Raw genomic sequence first — 12,480 nt, forward strand, 5'->3', positions numbered from 1 at the left:
AATCTGATCAGCTCATTTTCAGACAGGTTTTTATATAAATGGATCAGGACAAAAAGTGAGAGAACCTTTTTTCCTGAAAAGTTCAGAATCTCTTTACACAGAGGGGACACATGTTGATGTATAAGACATGAAAAAGTGGATTTTGCATAATAAGTGACCTTTAATATTGGCTCATATTCTTTTGGGGGAAGGAAAGTGCTGTGATGCTCGCCCGCCATGCTCTCACGACCAAACTATTCCCTGTGAAAGGCTGGCTGACTTTGTGTCGTCTGAGAAGGTCTTGAGCCTGTTGAATAAAATATGATTGTCCCGCCAGCCCAGCCACAATGGCAAATTGCTGGCAGCCCCCAAACAACAAGAGTGTCTCTGTGCTGCAGCTACAGCTCAGTGAGGGAAAGCTCTGTCCTCTGTCCTTTGGAGTTGCGGAGGATGCTCAGTCAAGCCAGCGTTTGAGATTCCAGTACGGGCACAACTGGTAGAGACAGATACTGAATGTGCTCTCCAGATGAGAAGCTTATGAATTTGTTATCTACTGCATTGTTCCATATGTGGGAGACGAATGAGAGGACGCTTGAGGCAGCGTGAGAATGTGAGAGGGACACAGTGACTGGCGGCTGTGTGTTGGATAAGACGGCTGAACTCTCTCTGCCTATTGGTTTGGGAAATGCCCTGCAGTATGGTGGTGTAGTAAAAAAGTTTTAACCAGCCACATACGCACTTCCTGAACATCTGTATCTGTGCATTCGGTTGTGGTGGAGTAAGATTTTAAGGCACTTTACTTTATTGTTACTTCTGATCGTTTATCATCCTATTCTGCTTCAGTTCAGAGGAAAACATTGTAGTTTTCCCTCCACTATCTTTATTTAACAGGGTCCATTTTCTACAACTCTACACAGCACACTGCTAAAATATAAACAAACAATCTCTATGATAACTTAAAAGAAAATAAACCAACATTTCTGGCTTGTTGTTCTTACCAAAAAGCATCTGGTCACTTACCAATTCAATTTTGTACCATCTAAACTTCCTAATTGGTTTTATAAAAACAAATGTTTCAAGCTAATGAGGTCAATCTCAAAGATTTCAGTAAGCAAAAGCAAGATTATACAGAGATTTGCCTTTGAAAACGTTTAAGTTTTGCTTTTTTTTCTTTCTTAACAAATTGTTGTTGAACTGATGTGACCATCAGAGTGATTATAATTTTACATTGTGGTATTTCTGTTTTAATTTCTTTGAAGGATCTGAGTACTGGGGCACTTGTTTCCCATGTTACATTGGATCACTCAACAAAAACGTTGTATTTTCTTCTACTTTGTGTTGCTACTTCCTGGAGAAAATTCCTTTGTCATTATCATGACTGTAAACAAATGACGCCTTGCCTAACATTGCATGACCGATAAGTATGAAGGGGAAAGGAAATACAAAAGGTTTTCCGGGCACATGGAGAGAACCACAAGAGTAAATATTGGTTTTGACCTTGTGGACCAGAATTTCTGATTATATTAACCTGAGTGCTCTCTCTTTCTCTGTCTATGTTTTCTGTGTTTGAGTAAAACAAGTTTCTCTCCACAGTGAAGTCTGCTGTGTGGCAAGTTTACAAAAATACCAGCACATGAGACTGCAATGCATTCAGTTGAAGTTGCAAAACCAGTTTGGTCCTCAACCAAACATTTCTCAGCTGAACGCACTGAAGTAACCTCTCTTTTAAGGTGTGTGTTTCCTTTTAATTCCATTTGCTTAAACATGACGTCTGTATAATTAAAAAGATAATCCCACATAATACAAAAAAATGTGAGTATACACATACAGCACTTTGAAGCAAAACAAAAAAAGTATCCTTATCTGATATGAATTAAGAGCTCAGATTGTTTGATGCAGAAACTGACATCAATGTCAAATGTTATTGTTTCACAAAAACTATTCTGTAAAGGGCAGGCTTAAGTTTTGTGACTGAATGCAAACAAGATAACATTCTGATGTGATATGCTTCTTTTATATCAGGGGAAGGGGGTTTCACTTGGGCAGCTATTAACTGATGTTGCCATTAACCCTGCAGAAAAAAGGGTACCACTTTACAATAAGACTACCCTTATAAAGGATTTACGAATAGTTTGTAATTCATTTATTAATTAGGTTGTGAACACTTTATAAATCAGTGAGCTTTTATAAGACATGAGATAAACAGGGCAACTGTGACCGGTTGCTTGCCAAATAGTGAGCCCACATTTATCTGTACTGCTAAGCCTTATAGTGGCTACTTAGCTTACTTCGTCTTCTTCATCAGCCAGCATCCTTGGTATCTGATCACTGAGTTGATTCTCACTAAGTAGCCAATATAAGGCTTAGACCTCTTGCCAAATAGTGAGCCTGTGTTGATGTATGACAACTATGTTAGAACTGGTTTATGAATGGTTCTTAATGATTAATAAAGTGTTTACAACCTAATTCATAAACTAATTANAATGATGAATATACTGTAGTCAAAGCTTCATTAAAACGTTATTAACGTGCCTAAACTCCAGTAATTCACCATTTTCTACGTGACAACACACTTTGTCCGTGTATCGGCTCTCTCTGCGGCACAGGCACACACAAACATTCCCGCATTTGACGTCACTGCCGGGGTGGAGAACCTTCTCTCACAACCTCCAAAGGCACAATCGCAAAGAAATAGTTCCCCCTACGATTGGCTTCGACAAAAACATTAATTCGCATCAATTATCGGCGAAACGGTTAAACATCGCCTTTTTCTTTTTTTAAACTACTGGAGGGTTCGAAGATTTTTTACTTAGTTAGCCGCCACCTATTTTTCCATATGCATTACACAACAGGTTGGGTTGGGGTTCGTGTCCAACAGGGCTCTTTAATAATATCTTCATATTAATAATAATAATAAATATATATACATAAAGTAATATACAGTTATGTGTCCGAAAGGGAGCAGGAGGAAGCAACAACACAAAAATATACAAAGAATATATACTGCATATTTAAAGCAAACGATTGAAGGTAAAAGATGAGCATAACAAACACTACAGAAGTGTAATGTAAACATTTACATTATAATTAAGACTGATTATTTAAATATATAAAGACTATAATACTTATTGAATTACAAGATTAGAGTATACTTTAGTTGATCTAAATATTGATGGTGTTCAAATGCTCTTCAAAACACAACTGAAAGTCCATGAAACTTGTCTTTCTGTATTTGTGAATGAAGCGCCATCTCCTGGTTAAAACCTGAAATTGAAAATCTGGCAACGCCCTCTTGGAAAATAGTGGGAGGGCTTAACATTCCTCTATACTGGTCTTTGGCTGTCGTAGGCAGGAAGCTGTAAGCTGGAGTCTGAATTTCAGTGCTTCCATCTGTCTGTATGTGCTGACACACACACACATCTCAAGCTTTCTATGAATACATGTCAGATGTGTCCTCAAGCTGTTCACCAAAACCAGCCCAATATAGTCTCAAAACTGGTCCAAGGTCTATTTCAGCTGATTGTACACCAGAAACATATGTGACACATGACTCACACATAGCATAAAAACTGAGCTTAGAGCATCAAGGTCTGATGTGGTTTTGAGGCTAAAACCAATAGATAGGTCAAGGATAACTGTAGTATTTTTCGGATAAGTGTCACTTCTGTATCTTCTCAGGTTTTTGTGCCTAATGCGGACAGCAATTTTCTGAAATTGGTCCAGAATTGAGCAGAAGCGCTACAGCCGCCAAATGGACTGCTATGTAAGTCCCATCAGGCGAATGGAGAAGCTTAAATGTAAATCCACTAACAGTGGAGCCACTGCTCAGATTGGTTAGTATACTTTTCTGACAGAATTATGGAAAGGATCGCAACAGAGAAATAAAACGTTGTGAACCCAGCCCGAGCACACACCACATACCTGCAGCCTGGCTGTGAGTGCGCTGCGTGTGGGCTCAGAACGAGCCCAGGCCGAGCCCCGCCGCGTTCTCGCCGTCTCAGGCTGGGTTCAGGCTGAGAAATCCGCGGAGCTGCAGCTGAGAAAAGATTGAATGTGTGTGTGTTTGTGAGGAAGTCCGCGGATTGGTCGAAATTGGTCCATTTGGACCAATCCGCGGACTTCCTCACACACACAGACACATTCAATCTTTTCTACGTCACTATACCCAATACGTCACTGTACTTACTACACTATAAGAAGTAAAAAATGGAAAAAGATAAATCTCCAATGAGGCGTTAGAGTTTTACTCGCTTCAGGGTGTACTTTGAGGGTTTGTGACTCGGCGGACCGTTTACATGCAGACAAAGCTTCATAACACACAAGGGGAAGGGTAATAACCGGAAAAGCATGACAACGGACCTTTAAATAAATGGTGAGAATCAACTCAGTGAACAACAGATACCAAGGATGCTGGCTGATGAAGAAGACAAAGTAAGCTAGTGCCAATATAAGGCTTAGTCATCTTGCCAAATAGTGAGCCTGTGTTGATGTATGACAACTATGTTAGAACTGGTTTATAAATGGTTCTTAATGATTAATAAAGTATTTACAACCTAATTAATAACCTAATTATAAACCCTTTATGAATCCTTTATAAGGGTAGTCTTATTGTAAAGTGGTACCAAATGTTGCCATGTTTCCTGCAGTTACAGGCGAATATGTGCTGAAGAGGTTTAAAATAATGATAAATAATCGCTTTCATGAACAAACTGCTTTGTCAGGAAAAGATTGGTAGCAATTTTCTTGACAATCTGTATTTTGGGAGTTTAATAAAAAGCTGGACCTACAGAAAGTGCTGATTATCTTCTTCTCCTGAAGTGTTAACATGGTCCAAACAACCATCCACTAATAAATCACTTCTGCGCAGTCAGCTGTTCTATAGCATCTGCTTACATCAACATTAGTTAATGGCCTAATAAACAGATATGGAGATACAAATATTTAAAACGTGAATATTTAAATATCCCTGTGGGATTACAACCAGTGTTGCGCATACAACGATAGGGTAGGCAATTTCAGTCAGAGTCAATAACACTGCTGAGCTTCTATGGTCACTGAAATATCATATATTATTAATAATAGAAGAACATTAACAATAAAACAGTATTTTTCTGTTGTATTACCTTCATTGTTCAGTCTCCAAGGGAAAGTAGCAGCAAGCTGTTGGGAACTGGTAAAATGTAAAGTTTACTAACAAATAATATTTTAAAGTAACAATTAGGACTATCAACGTTACAGGTTAACGCTCACAATTTATTAGGAAACCCTATTGCATTACAACAAATGCATCCCTATTAATCACATTACCAAATTTGTCTGAAACTTCCTCTGGAAAAGTAAGCGGGTAAGATAAGATGGACCTTCCTTTATCCCTGTGGGGAAATTCAGGAGTTTGAATAAATGACACAAGATACATTTAAAACACAATGCAGTTCACAACTGACTTTTTTTTCGTCTTGATTTTCTCGATGAATTCATACAGGACTATCAACGTGAACGCAAATTAATCACAGCAACAAGACCCAGACTTCCTACCATAATTCAGTTTACCATGAATTGCATGGCAGTGAAAAGGAAAATAAAGCGGAATATTGGCCCAAGCTACATGTATTGCACTGACTTAAGACTACTGGACCTCAGTAAGCAGTAAGCAATTTCACACCTAATCTGAGAAATGGCAATTGCATTCAGGTGTGGTGAACACAGAGAGGTACTTCGCCAAACTATCCGCCAGTTTCTTGAAGTTGCACAAGATTGTGAGATAGTGGAAATGTTCACCACTGTAGGAACAGATGGAGCTCGCAGTATAATAGCAGCACCAAGAATAATACCATACGAGCTGCATATATGCCCTGTGTAGCGCACATTATACGGGGGGCAATCACAGCAGCTCTCCATAACAGCAGCTCAAAGGTTCGGACATTTGTCAGACATTATTTGTCAGACATTATTTCATTATTTCCTGAAAGCGTTTCAGGGTGGGGAACACCGCTAAAAGCTCCAGATAATTGATGTGTGACCGTTGGAGGTCTCTGCTCCAGAGACCCCTCACAGGTCGACCTTCGTATATACCCCCCCAGCCCGTCAGATATGCGTCTGTGGTGACCACCTTCCGCGATAGGACAGCACCCATAGGCACGCCCCGTACTAGAAAAGTCGGGTGTAGCCAGTGGCGCAGTGCCATTACGCATTTCATACTGACCATCACTCTCCGCGCGCCATGACGCGCGGGGTCCAGTCTGAGGGCAACTACCCAGCGCTGAAACTCCCTCATGTGTAAGCGTCCCAGTCGTACCACCAGGATGGCTGACGCCATGAGCCCCAGTAACCGCAGACATGATCTGAAGAGAACATATTTGCGTGGCTGGAAATGAGCGAGGCAAGCCCTGAAGGCTTTCACTCTCTCTGCTGACAGGCGGGCTGTAAAGGGCACCGAATTCAGGCGTAGGTCCAGGAAGAGTACAGTCTGGGCTGGGGACAACATGCTCTTTTCTGTGTTTATTACGAAACCCAGGTCGAGCAGGTGTTTTACGAGGACATTCGTCTGCGTAATAGCCTCTTGCTCCGACTGTGCGAGAAGGAGCCAATCGTCCAGATAAGTTGCCAGGCGAATACCCTGTTGTCTTAACGGGGCTATCGCGGCTTCCGTACACCGTACAAACACTCGTGGGCTGAGAGACAGACCGAAGGGAAGGACTCTGTACTCGTAACAGACACCCTGAAAGGCGAACCTCAGATATTTCCTGTGTGGATAATATACTTACGAGTACAGAGTCCTTCCCTTCGGTCTGTCTCTCAGCCCACGAGTGTNCAATTCACATGAACAAATGTGGCATTAGGGTGCAAATGACTTATAGTAACTGTGATTGAGTCACAATTAACAGCAGCGTTGATTCCAGTCAAATAAATGCTCTATTTCCAGCATTGTACAATTTCGGATTTACCTTAAATAGGACATTAACATTATTTTCTTTCAGATTTGATTTGAAACATGTTGCAGAAAACACTTTAAACTGTACATGGCTCCTCTGAATCTTTCATCTCCCATTAGCGATGCCTGTTCTCTTGTGATGAGATTTCACTCTCACAGCAACACAAAGTACAGAGGCCATGTGTTAGCACCTCGGGGGTAATAAAGCCTGTCTGTCTTTACACCGTGATCAACAACCTCCTGAGCAATTTACTTCCAGCCTCAAAGTAAACAGGATCAACTTTTTGTTAGTCAAAAGTAATATGATATATAATATAATTGTTCACTCTCTTGCTGCAAGTTAGAGGAGATGCTTGATATCATTGTCATGTCTATACGGTAAACTTGAAGCCACGGCCAGCCAGTTAGCTTAGCTTAGCACGGGGTACGGAAAAATAGGGGAAATAGCTAACAAGTTTCAGTAACAAAATCTGCTCTGGTCTACAGCTCACCAATTAATAAAGAATGTTTATATTTAAAATGTGTAACACATTGTGGTGTAGCTAATATGGTTATGGGACAAGCTATTTTTTGTCTGGGCTCAGAAACTTCCTGAACTCACCACCTAAAGCCGGCCAAGAAGCACAGAACCTCTGATGAATAAATAATAGTTTTTACATCTACAGATTTTATATAACAAACAAACAAGTTATATCATTTTGATCAGTTAACTTTGGTTAGGCACTATAAGGGCACATAAGGGAAAGTGCCTTGTGGATTTATATCTGTTATGTCTTTTTGATTTTGCTAATTCAAATCTGTATTTAAACTCATGTCCGCACATTGGTAATGAGGGTTATTGGAATGTAAGAGTATCAAGACATGACAGCATGATAAGAATTTAGGAGACCCCGGTCATGCCTCACTAGTTTCCAGCGGCACCCTGTTTAATCTATACTAGATTAGCTCTGGAGGAAGGAGAACAAAGCAAATCAAAAATTAGATCTAAAGATGTTGTGACATGAGTTTGTACCGTTCACACGATGGACTGTTCTTGTTCCTGTTCATGCCCGGTGAGTCATACCCGCTCTCGATGGTGCTGGTAGAGTAAGAGTTGGTGTTGGTCAGAGACGATGGAGAGACGTTTGCCGGGCTCAGGAACCTGTACAAACTGAAGCTACTGTCCTCAAATGTGGCTGTCTTCTTTTCCTTCCCAAATACTTTAATGCCCACAGGCTCAAACGCCCTGGAGTCCATGAGGGCCTGACAGAGACGGACGGCCTTGTAGCGCGGCACCTCCTCGTCACCGAAGAAACGGCTCAGCGTGATGTGTGCCAGCACCACGTCCACGGCATCTGAGCCCAGGAAGCAGTCAGGGTAGGACTTGAGGTTGTGCCGCCGGCGCTTGACCTCCACCCGAGAGTTGAGATTGGAGATGATGCTGCTCCAGATAAAGGTGGCCCGGAAAGGATTCCCAGCCATGCTTGTTGCTGATGGAGGAAGAGGAGAGGAGAGTCAGTGGATGGAGGGAGGGAGGGAAAGACAATGAGGGGTGTGGAAATGAAGGCTCAAGTGGAAGTGATAAACTCCTAAATCAGCCATGGTGCCAGCTCACAAGAGGTTAATTGCTGCACAGTTTTTACCCAAATGGCAAAGATAACCAAGCAATGACAAAAGGTTAACGCAAAAATGCACTTATGGAGTAACTATAAAATCTACTCCTGCCTGAAGAGTTAGTCGAATCATCAACAGACACTTCATCAACAATACTTTTCATATTCAATTAGTATTAATCCAACAAAAAGTCCAAACATTTGCTGGTTTAGAGCTTTTCAATTGTGAGGATTTGCTTTGATTTACTAAATAGTAAACTGAACATTTTTAGGTTTGGTGTTCGCCATTTTCACTTGACTACTTTATTTAATCATCTAATTGGATGATATTAATAACACGTATGATTATTTGAGGAAAAACTGCAAGAAAAATCAAGAAATAAAATAAATCTTTATGAACGCGGTAAAAAAAAACTAAGATTTTGTGATTCCACAATTGACTATTGTCTGAGCATGTTCTCACAAAATACAGGGTTTGTGCTTTCTGTCTTTACCAAACACACCCTCTATCTCCTCTGTGTATTTTCACAGAATCAGTGTTCAAGTTACTGTATGTGGGTGTAACAGCAAAAGGTCCAGAATCAATGCATCTCATGAGGGCAGGAACCGAACCCTAATCTCCTTTGAGGCATGCTGTGTGTATAATGCTCAAAAGCTTCTTCCTAATTCACTCCACAGATGTTTAACACCTAAGAACCAAATGCTGTAGTCAGTCAGCATAGGTAAAGACAATAAGAAAGAGAAAGAGCATCATCTGTGATCTAGACACGCACAAGTAAACAAGACAATGATCTTATTGTGAGCCTTCTCTCACAATAGATTTCCTCATTATGTCCTTGTTGTATTTTCCACTGGATGGGCTGCTTTGTTACTAACACTCAAATCAGTAGATGATTAATGCGATAAAACACTGACACCGCGTTCAACACTCCATCGTCTGTGTTTAATGGGTCTTTGTTGGGGGGAAAAGGACTTCTGGTGATATCCACCGAAAGCCAGACCGATGAAAGAAAGCAGATCTGCCTCAGTGAGATGTTAGAGAGGCTTTAATCTCACAACAGGAAACATTTAAGGCCTGTTGAGCAAATGTAAGGGGAGGATCTGAAAGGCTCACTGTGACCAGGGGCTATAAATCAGGCGCTGTCTGCACCATACCAGGCTCCATGTTATGATAACACAACATGACAAATACTATTACAAGCCCATCTGTAACAAAGTGAAAACAGAAACACTTAGGAACAGTACAGCAGAAAGCAGATGTTCGCCCACACAGCTTACAGAAAGCAAGAGAAGGTGTATTTTGGTGGTCTGCTGATTAATGAGACAAATCTATGTCAAACTGCGTGTCCCTCCCAGGGGAGAAGAAGCTGTCCTGAGCTGGGGATTTGCATTTCAGTGAAAAACAACTGGGGCAGCAGCAGTTGTTCAAGGAAGAGTATCTTTAAGGAGCTTTTTTGTTTTGCATAATGGAAATCATGAGATATAGCAGCTCATGTTCAAATGTGTCTTTCAATGCTTCAAGACATATCTTTAAATAAATGTGATATCTCCGTGCAAATATGAGTCACTTAACACAATTAAAAATGCAGAATTCCACAGGAAAAACGCACTTTTTGGTTCAGAACTATTAGAAACAAACTGCATTATCAGAATCAAATCCTATTTAGGAGTTAGGGCAGGACCATCTGGAGAATCCCATCAGGGGTCCTTGGATTAACAGTCACACAATAAATCCGGATCTGATCAATATACATTAATGCTTATTAAAAAGAGAAAAAAGGAGGGTCAATAGTGGGTCGGAGCAGTCCTGGGAACCTCGCTGTGCGCTGTCACCTCTTGTTGCTTGAGCTGTGCTGAGATTTGAGCTCAGTTTGCACAGCTGACGCCAGACTGCCTGTGACTTTAGTCCTCTTTATCAAAAAAAAAACTACAGATGGACTGTAGGAAGATCAAAAGAGAGTATGACCTGCTGCAATTCAGCCATGGAAAACAGTGCACCGAGTGTTTGCACACATTAGTGAAGGTAAATAATCGCGGAGGGAGCAGCGCAGTAAACACATGGGGATGCTCCTTTGGGAACACCACTCTCAAAGCCTGAGCTGGTGGCAGGAAAGAAAAAGTAGCCCTATTAAGTTATTTTTTGAGCACTGTTGCCAGAAATACAAAGCTCAGGTCTGATGATTCAGGTGAGGAAAATGCTCCGTGGCACCTTCAGAGGCAGCAGGTAGCCTACCTTCATTCCTCTAACATGCTGAGGCTTGAGATTAACCGATCAGACCTCAGGGCACAATGTGATCACGCCAAAGCACGGAGGAATATTGGCCCGTATGCATTTGCACCCTCATATCCTGTGCATGTTGCCTATAGACACGCGCGTAATAACCCTGCTCTGCCGGTGTTTGAACACAAACACAGTCTAAACAGTCTGCTGAGTCTGCACTGAGCGCTAAATGTCAAAGAATACAAATATTGTGGAAAATCTACAAAATAAATGGTTTGTTAAACCTTAATAAAGACAGTAGCCCAATAACATACCATAAATGATTAATAGCCTACATTATATCCAATTGTTATATATCTTAACAAAAGTAGGCTATTTTAAACATGACACTGCATTTACCTTCGGATAAAAGTGATAAAAATCAGTGTTACCTGTTGATCGGTTCATGAAAACTTCCTCTAGTGACGGTAGAAACAGGCATTCAGTCCATGTCCTCGGTTTTCAATTTGCAGCGTGACGCACACAACTCAACACACTCAATCCCCGAAACCGTCCCCTCCCACTGAGATACATTATTCATGTCCCAATCCCCGCCCTGCCCGGGAACTGACGGGATAATGAGCCTCACACTGTTCCCTTGAAGTTGAACAAAAAACATTAACTCTATTGTTCTCACATTAGGACATGTCTTCCTGAGATGAAACTGTTAAAAGTGAAGAATAAAAACCTACCAGTTTCATTTTATCAGCTGAAAGCTTTGGTCGTTTACAAGAGTATAGCCACATTCAATTTGCAGAACAATATATAATACTGTTTTATAAAATATCATTCTAAACATTAAAACAAAAATACTTTCAATGTGGGAAATGCTTAAAAATCCAGGTAGTTTTCATACAACCTTTCGCTCACAAAGACACACCTTGCAAACCAACACTGTAAGTAAATCTGATCTGATAAAGACCCATGGTTTCAAACAGCACCCAACACGTGAGACAGAGAAGCAGGTGTGATGATTGAGATTTAAAGGGAAAATAAATTGAATGGGGATGTTTTCTCGGTCCTTTAATAAGAACCAAACACGCCACCAGGGCCACAAACAACAGGTGCCTTGGGTGTCAAATGTGCCCTGATACTATTTCCCTTCATCAGAAAACCTATACAAAGGCACTACATCAGCAGAATTGAATGCCTGAAGACTGTCATCAAACATGCATGGAGTAAACACACAGACTGCAGTGTAGACATATTTTATTAAATGAGGCTCTACCTTCGCTGCATGCCTTCTTGAGGTGTCATCTGACGATGGAAAAGTAGTAAGCTGACACTGTAAAACCTGAAACTGTTGGTCGCTCGCTGACTGGTAAACAAAAAAGAAGATAGCTACAGTCACAAAAGTAAAGTGCAATGGAGCGAGGCACGCAAACCGGTTTCATTACAGAACTCGTCAAAGTGAAGAAAAGCAGAATTGTACATTTCTTCCTCCTCTGCACTGTTGATCTGCTCTTGAGCAAGAGCTCTGAGACAATCAAGACTATCAAGACAATCACATGACAAACTTCACATATGATTTTCAGTTGACCCGTCATAAGAAATATGACTTAGTCCATGTTTCAGTTGTTTAAAATATGTCTGTTGTTTTTAGAGGAAAGTTGAACATGGTTTTGTATAATTACACAGGTTATTATTGTGATGTTTGGGTTTATGTGATCATAAAACATGTATTACCAGTGAACATGCATGTCCTAATAACGTCCGGA

This window comes from Notothenia coriiceps, unplaced genomic scaffold (genome assembly GCF_000735185.1).
Source record: "Notothenia coriiceps isolate Sejong01 unplaced genomic scaffold, NC01 NC01_scaffold00037250, whole genome shotgun sequence".
Taxonomy (NCBI): domain Eukaryota; kingdom Metazoa; phylum Chordata; class Actinopteri; order Perciformes; family Nototheniidae; genus Notothenia; species Notothenia coriiceps.